The sequence below is a fragment of the Pinus tabuliformis genome, chromosome X (assembly GCF_031772625.1).
Source record: "Pinus tabuliformis cultivar Carrire ecotype Pingquan chromosome X, CPIR1, whole genome shotgun sequence".
In the NCBI taxonomy this organism is placed as follows: Eukaryota; Viridiplantae; Streptophyta; class Pinopsida; order Pinales; family Pinaceae; genus Pinus; species Pinus tabuliformis.
Window position 1 is genome coordinate 1,640,298,231 of NC_142308.1, and position 12,331 is coordinate 1,640,310,561.

Consider the following 12,331-nt stretch of genomic DNA (forward strand, 5'->3'; position numbering starts at 1 on the left):
CATGGCTACCCTAGAAGTACTCTTACACTTGAAGGAGATATTCCTCTCTTTAAATTAGGGTAGGGTAGTGATGGACCTCTAAATTAGACATCAATTAAGGCCAATGCCTCTAATTTAAAACATAAATTAGGCCTATGACCATCCTTCAACACATTAAACCTCTCTTTTTGCATTAGATAATTTATTTTTAACTTTAATATGTTCATTAGGAAGGTTTTTGAATAATTGAATATTTGTGCCTAATATTATTTATTTTTTGTGGAATATTATGAGAATATTGGGCAGATTATGAAGAGTTGGAGGAGGAGATAATTTAGGGACTTGTTCCCTACTACTAGAGGATCAATAATAAATAATAAATCAACAGGATATTATGGAATTATGGCACAAATTGTGGATGAGAAAATATAGGAATGTGTTCCACTAATCAAGGGAGCAGATCCACCAATCAAGGGAGCAGATCCACTAATCAAGGGTTTTCAGTGGGGAAAGATTCCTCCATCCATGGGGAATGATTCTTAATCATTTTGTATGAGTACCAAATCGAATTTTCTTCTAGGGAATGATTGAGAAAATCTAGGAATGTGTTCCCTGCCATTTAATGCAAATTCCTAGTATTGGGGACTAGATCCACTAATCAAGGGATTTTGGTGGGAAATATTCCTCCATTCATGGGGAATGATTACTAATAATTTTTTATAAGTACCAAGTTGAATTTTCCTCTGGGGGGGGGAGGAGATTTTCATTAGTGTTATTTGGAGAGAGCTTGTATTTTTGCAGCTCCATTATATTTTTTTGTAGGGATGTAATTCTATTGATGAAAATAATTAAGATTGGTGTCATGTTCAGATTCTAAATCTTGTTCTCCTCCATAGGTCTCTGAGTTTCCTTGAGCTTGACCATCCTAGGAACCCTACAGCCCTTTTGTATCATTTTCTTTCCTTCTTTTCATTTCTTATTTGCATGCATCTCTAGTTTCTATTTCTTTCTATTTCTGCATTTAGTATTAATGATTTCTTGTTGTAGGATTGAGTTAAATGGTTGATGTAAGTTATTTTGTAGGATCAAAAGCTTTATTTAATCCTTGGAAAATCTTTTTAAGTTAATAATAATCATTTATTTTCTTGGATTAGTTTTCTTATTCCCAAATCTAGATTGTTGGACCTCCTTTTTAGCAAAGAACAGTAAATGTCTGCTATTTTTTAGAGCCTTCTAACAAGCTTCAATAGACTTGATTCCACTTGAATTAGATCACAAAAGAATCATATTTTATAACAAAGAGTAGCCCATTGCATTTTCACTTGATTTGTTTAGGCATTATTTAGATTTACTAGCTCACTAGTTCTCAAATTTCTAGATTTTTGACTAGTAATGTTTTTAATTTTTTTAGAATGGGTTAACAAAGGTCTTTTTGACTTATTCCACCTAGAATGGGGACCTAAGACATCCTACTTAATAAAAAAAATTGTCCCATGCAATTTGGATTTGATTTTCTTGATCATTCGATGAATTATAGTGAATCTATACATCATGTAGGAAACTTCTCCAGGCTTTTTGAGCAAAATCATCCATCTCCCAACTTTGGTTTTGAGTTATGACTGATCCTAGGAAATATCATTCCATTCCACCCATCTACCACCTTCCATAAGCATTCCTTCACCTCTAGCACCTTCCATTTTTCTCTCGGCTGTATCCTGTAGGTTTTTAGGGGATCTTGTAGGTTTCTAGTACATCCTGTAGGTTTTCATGAAATGGCCTGTTTTGAGGCTGAATTGAGAGAAAACCTCTAGGAAGTCACCAAAAGCATCCCAAGGGTCTCCCACACCATCCAACCATATCCTAACCCTTCCATCCAACCTCCAACATCCTTAATTCACCTGCCACGTCACCAAAGGAAATTAGTTTGCATACTTGATTTTTCATGAAAAGACAAAAATATAAGAACAGATTTATTTCAGTTCCTTTACTTGCACATTAGTGATGTCTGATGCTTCTTACTTCCATGTTTAGATAGTAGCATTTGGTTCATGATAATTTAGCGTTAGTGAAAAGCATAGTTTCGTGGCAGTTAATTAGGAAATGATGTGATTTAGCATTGAATTTCCATCTCTTTCCTTGTACTTTCTTTCTTGCAATAGGTTAGGGTTTCATTTCGAACATTTCATTTTTTGCAATTGGTTTAGGATTTAACTTCGTACATGCACTCCATTGCAATATGACAGCAAAGGGAGGACACAATGTATGTTTCACATATAGTGCCGACACCTCTTAAGTTTGTACGAACCCCAGGTTGATAATTAAAGCAAGTAGCCTTAGGAGTTACAGCATCCTTGTTGCAATACTGAGACTCATCACTTTTTGGTGCTGTTACCGGTGAGGTATCAAACTATGCATTGTTTTCTTCCCTAGTTGATTCATGTCTTTTCACTTTTTGCAAAATCAAAATATTTTCATTAGGCATATCTAATTTCAAAAGTAGAAAATTGCATTGCATTATAGTTTTCATTCAATCATAAAAACAAAAACAAAATTTCTCCAACACCACCCACCCCCTCATTTAATCACATGGCGCAGTAAAACCCACATCACCATTCAATTTTGCAGGTAGAAGAAGAACATGACAAAGAATGTAGAAGAAATGTATGGAGATGATGACAATGTTATGAAACCAGCTCAAGAAAAGATAGAAAAGATAAATCAACGCCTTAGAATTCAGCCTCTTCGAGGGGGCAACCTCCTTTACATTACATAAATGAACAATTCTTGGATGATTCAAATGACAAAACCTCCTTTCTATATATAGGGGTCTAAGGAGTCACAATATAACCCAACTGACCTAACAATAATAATATAAAGCCACAAAAATAACAATAGAGGGATTCTATGGGGCACAGTAATAACAATATGGGGATAATAGGGGAACAACAATATTAATAAGGGATGCAACTACAATAGTAATGGGGTAATCACTAGTATTATAGGGACCCAACATGCCCCTCTCCTTCAAAAAAGTGTTGTCCTCAACACTTGAGTAGTTCTGGATGCTTCTGTATAAAATTCTCATCCTCCCATGTGGAATCTTCAGCGGATAAGTTCTTCCACTTGATAAGATACTCCGAAATTGATCGATTTCATAGCTGTCAAGTTCTTGTTTCTGTGACTACTTTCGGTTCCAATATAATTTTTCCTTCCTCATCAAGTTCTGGCAATATTGTTTGAACTGGGAGCTTGTCGCCTATAACCTTCTTTAAACATGAAACATGGAAAACTGGGTGCAATCGAGAAGCTGCAGGAAGCTTCAATTTGTATGCCATAGTACCAATCTTTTGCAACACCTTGTACGAACCATAATACTTTGGTGATAATTTATCATCCTTCTTAGCTTGCTTGAGGGACATTTGCTTATATGGTTGTAACTGTAGGAATACCCAATCACCTACGTCAAAACTTCTTTCACTGTGATGTTTATCTACCTGTTGTTTCATTCTATTCTGTGCCAACACGAGGTTATACCTTAAGAGTTGGAGGACTTGTTGTTGATGTTCGATGTGATGTTCCATTGCTTGAACCTTAGAATTTTCTCTTAAATATGATGTGATGGATGGCAGCTGATATCCATAAAGTGCCATAAATGGGGTCATTTTTGTTGCTATATGGAAGGAAGTGTTATACCACCATTCAGCCAGAGGCAACCACTTGACCCATTGTGTTTGTTTATTAGATACAAAGCAACGAAGATATCCTTCCAAACATTTTTTTACTATCTCAATTTACCCATTAGATTGAGGATGATAAGATGAGCTATGAGCTAACTGAGTACCAAGACAAGAAAATAATTCTGTCCAAAAATTTCCATTGAAAATGGGATCTCTGTCACTTACAATAATCTTTTGGTTTCCATGTAGCTTTTGAATTGTTTCCATAAATGCAGTAGAAACTATACTGGCCTTAAATGGATGTGATAATGCACAAAAGTGTGCATACTTGGTAAGTCTGTCAACTACCACCATGATGACACTCTTTCCCTCAAACATGGGTAAACCTGTGATAAAATCCATTGAAACCTCCTCCCAATGTTGGCTTGGAATGGATAAAGGTTGTAATAGACCTGGTGTCTTAATTGTTTCAACTTTATTTTGTTGGCAAACCAAACATTCCACCACAAATTTTTGAATATCTAATTTAAGGCCATCCCAAAAAAATTCCTTCTTAACCCTGTGGTAAGTTTTTAAAAATCCTGAGTGCCCTCCTAAGGGAGAAGTGTGCAATTCCATAAGAATCTTTGGTTTTAGTTGGGAATTCTTACAGAGGTATAAGCAATCTTTGTACCATAAAGAATCATTTTTCCAGCTAATTTTATCAGACGTATCGGAATCTTGTTGTAACTTTCGAATAAGTGCCCACACTTCTTTGTCATTCTTCCATTCCTCCCTTGCTTCGTTTATCGAATCTGGTTGGATAATAGAAATGACGCACAACAATTCTTCCACATCCTCATCTTTTCTTGAGAGTGCATCTGCCACCACATTTTGCTTCCCTCTTTTTGTAGATGATTTCAAAGTCATAACCCAACATCTCCATGATCCACTTTTGTTGCTCTTCAGAGGATAATCTTTGTTCTAACAAGTATTTAAGGCTACCATGATACGTTTTTACTTTGAAGTGTCTTCCCATTAGGTAGGGTCGCCATTTATTAAGTGCATGGAGTATTGCCAACATTTCCTTCTCATAAATAGCTTTCTGTAAAAACTTTCCCTTGATTGGACAACTTTCAAAAGCAATGGGTCTTTCATCTTGCATTAAAATAGCACCAATTCCATTTCCTGAAGCATCACATTCCACAATAAAGGTTTTTGTTAAGTCCGGTGTAGCTAATACCGGTGCTTGGGACATTGTCTCTTTAAGATGTTCGAAGGCCTTTGTTGCTTCTAGAGTCCATGAAAATGCATCTTTCTTCAATAATGTTGTTAGAGGTGCTGCTATTCTCCCATAATTCTTAACAAACTTGCAATAATACCCTATCAACCTGAGAAATCCTCACAAATTCTTTATGGATGTGGGGATTTTCCATTCCTTAATGGCGTTAATTTTGATAGGGTCTACCTTAACTCCTTCATGAGATACAATATGACCCAGATATTCTACCTCTTGTAATCCAAAGAAACATTTGGATCTTTTTTCATATAATTGTTTCTCATCCCATAGTTGTAGCACCCTGTCAACATGTTCAACATGATCCTTCCAAGACTTGTTGTAGATTAGTATATCATCAAAAAATACTAACACAAATTTTCTAAGGAATGGTTTGAAAATGGAATTCATCAAACCTTGAAATGTTAAAGGTGCATTGGTAAGGCCAAAAGGCATGAACAAAAATTCATAATGACCCTCATGAGTTCTAAATGTTTTTTTCAGAATGTCTTCAGTCTTCATTCTGATTTGATGATATCCTGAACAAAGCTCGAACTTGGTGAAGTAAATTGATCCATGCAATTCATCCATTAATTCATCAATTACGGGAATGGGAAACTTATCTTTAATAGTGAGCTTGTTGAGCTCCCTATAATCCAGACACATGCACCATGATCCATCCTTCTTGTGCACTAATACTACTAGAGTAGAGAAAGAACTTTGACTCAGTTGAATTATACCAGCCTCTAGCATTTCTACAACCATATGTTCAATTTCACTCTTTTGGGCATAGGGATATCTGTAGGGCTTGATGTTTGGAGGAATACTTCCTGGAATCAGATGAATAGCATGATCATCATAATGAATAGGTGGGAGACCTTTGGGAGTCTCAAATACCTTGGAATGATTGTCCAAGACTTTTTGGATATCTGGAGAAATAAATGATTCCAATGTGGAAACATCTAGTGAACATAATTGTGCAATTACACCCATTTGTTCCTTTTTAGAAGCTTTTTCATACCGTTAGAGCTAATTATCTTTCCCGGTTTCCCTGCAATACCCCTTAATTCAACTTCCTTTCCTTCAATAGAAAATTTCATGAAAAGTTCTTGAAAATTAAAAGCTATTGTACCCAAGGATTGTAGCCATTAGACTCCTAGTACAACATTAGCACCTCCCATTGGAATGGAAAGCATTGGGCTAGTCAATACATATTCTCCCATCGATAGCTTGATATTATGGCACTTTCTAGAGCAATTTATTGTTCCTCCATTTGTAACCATCACTTGAAACTCTGGTGCTGGAAATAAGAAGCAATTTAATTCTTTTGCTACCTTACAATGAATAAAATTGTGGGTACTTCCTGAATCAATCAACACTATTACCTTTTTCTTCTTGATTTGTCCTTCTATCTTGATGGTTTGAGGAGCAGTAATTCCCACCAATGCATTACAAGATATGGTTGGATTCATTTCTTCTTTATCTAGGCTTTGTTCCTGGAGTATATCCTCTTCTTTTGACCTTTCTTGCTCATTTTCTTCTTCCTCTTCACAATCTATGTAGAATAATTTCGTCTCAGCGCACTTATGACCTTTAGTGTATTTGCTATCACAACTGTAACAAAGCCCTTTTTCTCTTTTTTCTTCCAATTTTTGTGGTGTCAACCTTATAGGTTGTGGAAGACTAGGGGAAACCACACTTCCATCTTTATAGTTGTGAGTGGTATGCTTCCTTGTTGCCATAATTTTGCTTTCCAATTTTCTTGCTAACCTGAATGCCTTCTCTAATGAATCAAGTTCCCAAAGGTGAACATCATGTTGGATATTATCCTTTAAAGTCCCTATGAACACATCAATCCTATGCTCCTCTAGAATATTTTTTACCCTTATGTTCAATTTTTGGAACTCCTCAATGTGCTCCATTATTGAACCCTTTTGTTTGAGACTTATCAATTGGCTAAAAAAAGTGTTCCTTTTTGTATCCTCACAATGTGCTATCAATTCTTCCGTAAAAATTGCCCAAGTGATAATTTGTTTACGAGAGAAAAGGCATTGATACCATACAAACTGGTTTGGTTCCAAATATAAAGTTGCAATATCTACCTTTTGTATGTTTTGCACATTATTGAGATCGAAAAATTGCTCCATCTGTAATATCCATGTTGCAGGATCCTTGCCATCAAACTTCCTCATATTGATTTTTGGAATATGGTGGGTCTTCGATCCCACATTAGAGTCTAAGAAATCATGATTAACATTTCTTTTGTTTTCATCATGAGTTTCCTTTACTACCTTTTCACCATTAGTTTGTATTTCTTGTAGAAAATTTGTCAAATCTGCCTTCAAATCTGCCATGTCTGTATTCAAATCTTCCATGTCTCTTTTCAAATATGTCTTCAAATCTATCTTCAAATCATCCATCTTAGCTTTCACGCCCTTTATCTTAGATTCCACGCCATTTATCTTAGCTCCTGTTTGCTTTTGTGAGAGTGACATTTGTTGCACTTGTTCTTGTAATTTTGATATATCATGTAGCATTTCTTCCTCTTCGTCATGAGTCATGCTAGAGATTTCAGGTTGCTTACTAGGTGTTTGCATTTTCTTTCCTCAGGGCATCAGGTACTCATAGTAATGCTCTACTATGCCCTTTAAATTCCTTCAAAATAAATTTTCAAAGCAATCTTAAGCAAAAATTTAAAAGAATGTACACACATTTTTTCACTTTGTAGGAGCTCGATATTGCCTCTGATGTATCTCTGTACTTTCGAATCATCTAGTTCTAAAATTGTGATCTATAGTAGCCCTCTGTGTCCTCTTTCCAATGCCACCAGTCTGATCCAAATTGGATTCTCCAAGGAAGAGTTATGCAAAATCTCCCACAGTGACCTGATTATAGACTAATTCAGTAGAGTGAACTTGTACGACGTGCCACGAGTCACTGCTTCGACCTTTGGCTCTAAAAAATATATACATGAAACTACAGTCTGTTATCTTTCTGTACCTTCTTATGAAATTTCAATCCGATGGTGAGAGAGAAAGTTATGACAATTTTCCCCTGGTCACCTGTTTGGAATGTAATTCAGGAGTTTGCAAAAGGACCAACTTCCTCAGATCATATCTCCGGAAATATAGCACGAAAAGCTCTGAAATTTGGACCCAAGGTTCAACGTGATTTCTTCTCAAATGGTTTTTTTTTTTTAGCTTCTGAAACGTTGTAGAAAAAAATTTATAGGGAAAATTCCATGATGACCTATTTGGAGCAACGAAACCATAAAATCCAAATCTCTAATACCAAATGTTATGAAACTAGCTCAAGAAAAGATAGGAAAGATAGATCAACACCTTAGAACCTCTTCAAGGGGGAAACCTCCTTTACATTACATAAATGAACAATTCTTGGATGATTCAAATGACAAAACCTCCTTTCTATATATAGGAGTCTAAGGAGTCACAATATAACCCAGCCAACCTAACAATAATAATATAAAGCCACAAAAATAACAATAGAGGGATTCTATGGGGAACAGTAATAACAATATGGGGATAATAGGGGCACAACAATATTAATAAGGTATGCAACTACAATAGTAATGGGATAATCACTAGTATTATAGGGACCCAACAGACAATGAGGAAGATCCTCTCAGATTTCCCTTTCAAGATATTGATGGTAGTGTGAACATGAAGAACATCCCTCCCTCTTTTCTTCCAAAATTTCATGGTCTAAGGTCAGAGGATCCGGAAACCTTTCTCTTTGAATTTGAGATTGTTTGTAGATCTTATGGTTACTTATTAAAAACTCAAAAACTAAAATTGTTTCTGACAATATTGAAGGATAGAGCTCTTAAATGGTTCATGAGTTTAGGGACTAATTCAATAAGATCATGGAATGATATGCAAAAGATATTTGTAGAAAAATATAAAGATCATGATCTTAAAGAATTTTTTTTTAGAATGAATCAAAGAGAAGATGTGACTCTAGAGTATCTAATAGAGAGGTTAATGTATAATGTTAAGAGGGGAAAACTACATCATTTAGGATCTAACACACCAAAAACCCTCTTACTTAGAACAATTAGGGATGAGTGGATTGATCTCCTTAATCTCATGAGTATAGGCGATGTATATCAATTATCATTTGAGGAAATTTGTGAAACATGCAAACGAATATCAAGAGGAAAAGCAAGAGTAGGTAAATCAACATCAAGATCGGTAAGTCAAGCTAAACTTGGAAATTTGTTTGATGATTTTAAAACAGAAATTCTTAGCAATCTAACAAGACAAGTAGAAATGTTAAGAATGCAAGATGAAGGAAAATAAAATGCTGATTTTTATTTTTTTTGCAGAATCACATGATGTTAAAAATTGTCCATCATTACCAAGGTTGAAGGAAGTTTACCAAGAGGAAAATAGAGCAATTTAATTGCTAATGCGGCTATGTTATGTAGATCCAAGAGAATCATGGTAGCCTATTCAGCCGGATATGATGCAAGAGCCTAATTCACAATTTCAAGGTTATGCATATCCACCTCAAAGTAATTGGAACACACATTTTCCTTGGTAACATTGGCCATCTCAACCCCAAAACCAATCTTGGCAACAAGGTTGGCAAGGAACTTATGGGATACATTCATAATATCCTAAATATTTTCCTTAATATCCTCCATACCGAACTCCATGTTATCCCTACCATTCATCTCCACCACAATCATAACCCCAACCACATCCACCTCAAATATCCACTCCCACTCAACCACCTGTACCACCATTTCCAAACCCACACATTGAAGTAGCTCAACCCACTTAAAATGCTAAGGTACAACACTTCCAAACATATCCTCTTGAGATCAATGGTATTCACCATAGCTCAAGAAGAGTATTGCAAAAAAGAGATAATCTTAATATGATTGAAGGACCACATCTAGAAGAAGAAGATTCAAATGAGAATACCAAAGGATCATGGGCTACATTTGATGAAGAGCAGACAACAAAATCAGAGATCGAGAAAGCTCCCTCATGGTTACCATGAAATCCTCCATGTGGTCAAGAGAAAAATAAGCAAAAAGAGGAACATTCGAAGGTCATGGAAGAAGAATACATCCAAGATGATCCAAATCAGCAAGTGGACCAGAGGCATCAAAACTATATTGAAATATGGTTCTAGACAATCACTAAGTTGCAACATCACACTCTTCCTCAACTATGCTTGATCCTTTAAAAGTAAAATCATTTGGTCTCTGAAATCCAGGTATATATCAAAGCATACATTTCAAGCCTCCACATCATTTTGTTTGCCATCTTGATTACACATGGCTCCATTGGAAGTATTCTTATACTTGAAAGTGATTTTGTTTTTCAAGTAGGATAGGGTAGAAGAAAAAAAAAATGAAAAATAAGATAAAAAAATAAAAATCTAAGGTGAAAACCTCCTTGGAGGTGCCTCAGATTGGCTCATTGATTGAAAACCTCCATGAGGCAGTCAATGGGTTGAAAAAAAGAAAAAGAGAAAAAAGAAGATCCTAGGTGAAAACCTCCTTTGAGGTGCCTAGGCATACCTACTAGTTGAAAACCTCATTGAGGTGACTAGTAGGCCTAGAAGAAAAAAAATGAGAAAAAATAAAAGAATCCTTTCTCCATGCATGCATGTACTCTTCAACATTCGCAAGCAACAAGAATAAGTTGGTACCAAAAGGAAAATTGGTCAAGCCTAGTCAAAAGAAGTTAAATTTTGACTTTCTCCTACTTCGCTCAAATTCTCCAACAAGGGCAAGGCCATGCCAATCCATCACCCTCATCTATTTTCACCATCCACCCATCATTCTCAAGCTTCTACCACTCATTTTCCTTGTCCTAAAAACTACAGGATTCTCTGTTCTACTACACAATACAAAAATACATAGAGAAGAAATCTGTTTTTTCCATAACGTGAAAACCATGCATCCATTTGCAAATTTATTTCAAGGGGAGATGCATATGGATGATGGTAACATGCTCAAGAAATGTCAGCAAATTCCAGTGCACAGTTTCCAAGAAATTTGCCTCCATCACGTTCAACCATTTTTGCATTTTCTCAATATCCATGCATCCATTTAAAAATTTGTTTCATGGGGAGATGCATATGGATGATGGTAACATGCCCAAGCAATTTCAGCAAATTCCAGTGCACAGTTTCCAAGAAATCGACCTCCATCACCTTCAACAATTTTTAGTTTTTCTCAAGATCTGTGCATCCTATTGGGAGTGGGATCCCCCAAGGAAAGTTTTGGGGCTAAAATCCCATGTTTAAGTCAATTTTTGTAATACAATTGTAAGGACTCCTCATTTTGTGGTTGCGGAATGTGAAGGTGTTATGTGTCAAAAAGTGTAGTCCACCCTTAGTTTTTTAAAATAAATTCAGCTGTAAGAGACCTACCCATGGTCCGCGAACCATGGCATTGTATAAAAAGAGCTAAGCTCTAAGTAGTTTAGTCATCGAAAAATAGAATGCCAGATCATGTAATAGAGTGATAGCTCTGAAGAAGAAGTCTAAGTCTTGGGTTGTAGTGTAGATAGAGGCTCCATAGCTGAGTGCATAGAGGCCTAGGGTAGAAGTTTGCCGCTGAGTGCACGGACCCCTGCAGCTGTGTGCGCAATATGAACAGAGTCTGTAAACACTTGGGAGATATTAATAAAAGGATTTATTATGCAATTTCTATGTCTTTGTTCTGTTGATGGGTTTGAATCTATTATGTATGAATTTCCTTTATTAGGCTTATATGATGCACGAATGAATGCAATTACATTGAATAATTAAATGCAATTATGAATATCTGATTACGTGGTGATAACTTTAAGTATTTGATAAAATAAGCAAATCACTTAGGATAATTGAGGAATCTGCATGGCATGCTACCATAGAAACGCAAAACTACCTGAGCCATAGGTTAGGGATGCGCGAAGGTTGATCGTATACTTTCATGAAGGTATTGAAGACTGGAATGGAGGGTTTGTCTTAGAAGCCCTAGAGTGAGACCACCTACGCGAAGGTAGGGATAGAAGAAATCAAATGAAATCACAACCATCTCAGGGTGTAGAAACTTGGTTCCAGCATCCCCCCATACTACTTCAGGTGAGACTTTGGTCCACGCTCCTTGGGATGATGCCGAAAGGGCTACTAGTGTAGGGATTTATTTGGCTAATTAATGCTAAACCTGGGTCAGGCCCCCTCAAGGCAACAAATGGTTCTGGTGCTGAGACTGGAATCTGCATAAGAGATGTGTGATGTCGTATCACTAGAATCCAACTAAGAAGGAGATTGGAGACTGGTTGGATAGAAAGATCCACGAATTCGAGGCATAAGAGAACATAAACCGCAACTGACAAAGGAATAGTGGTTGGATAGATGCCTGTATAGAGAGATCCACAAGATCGTTTTCTTCTCC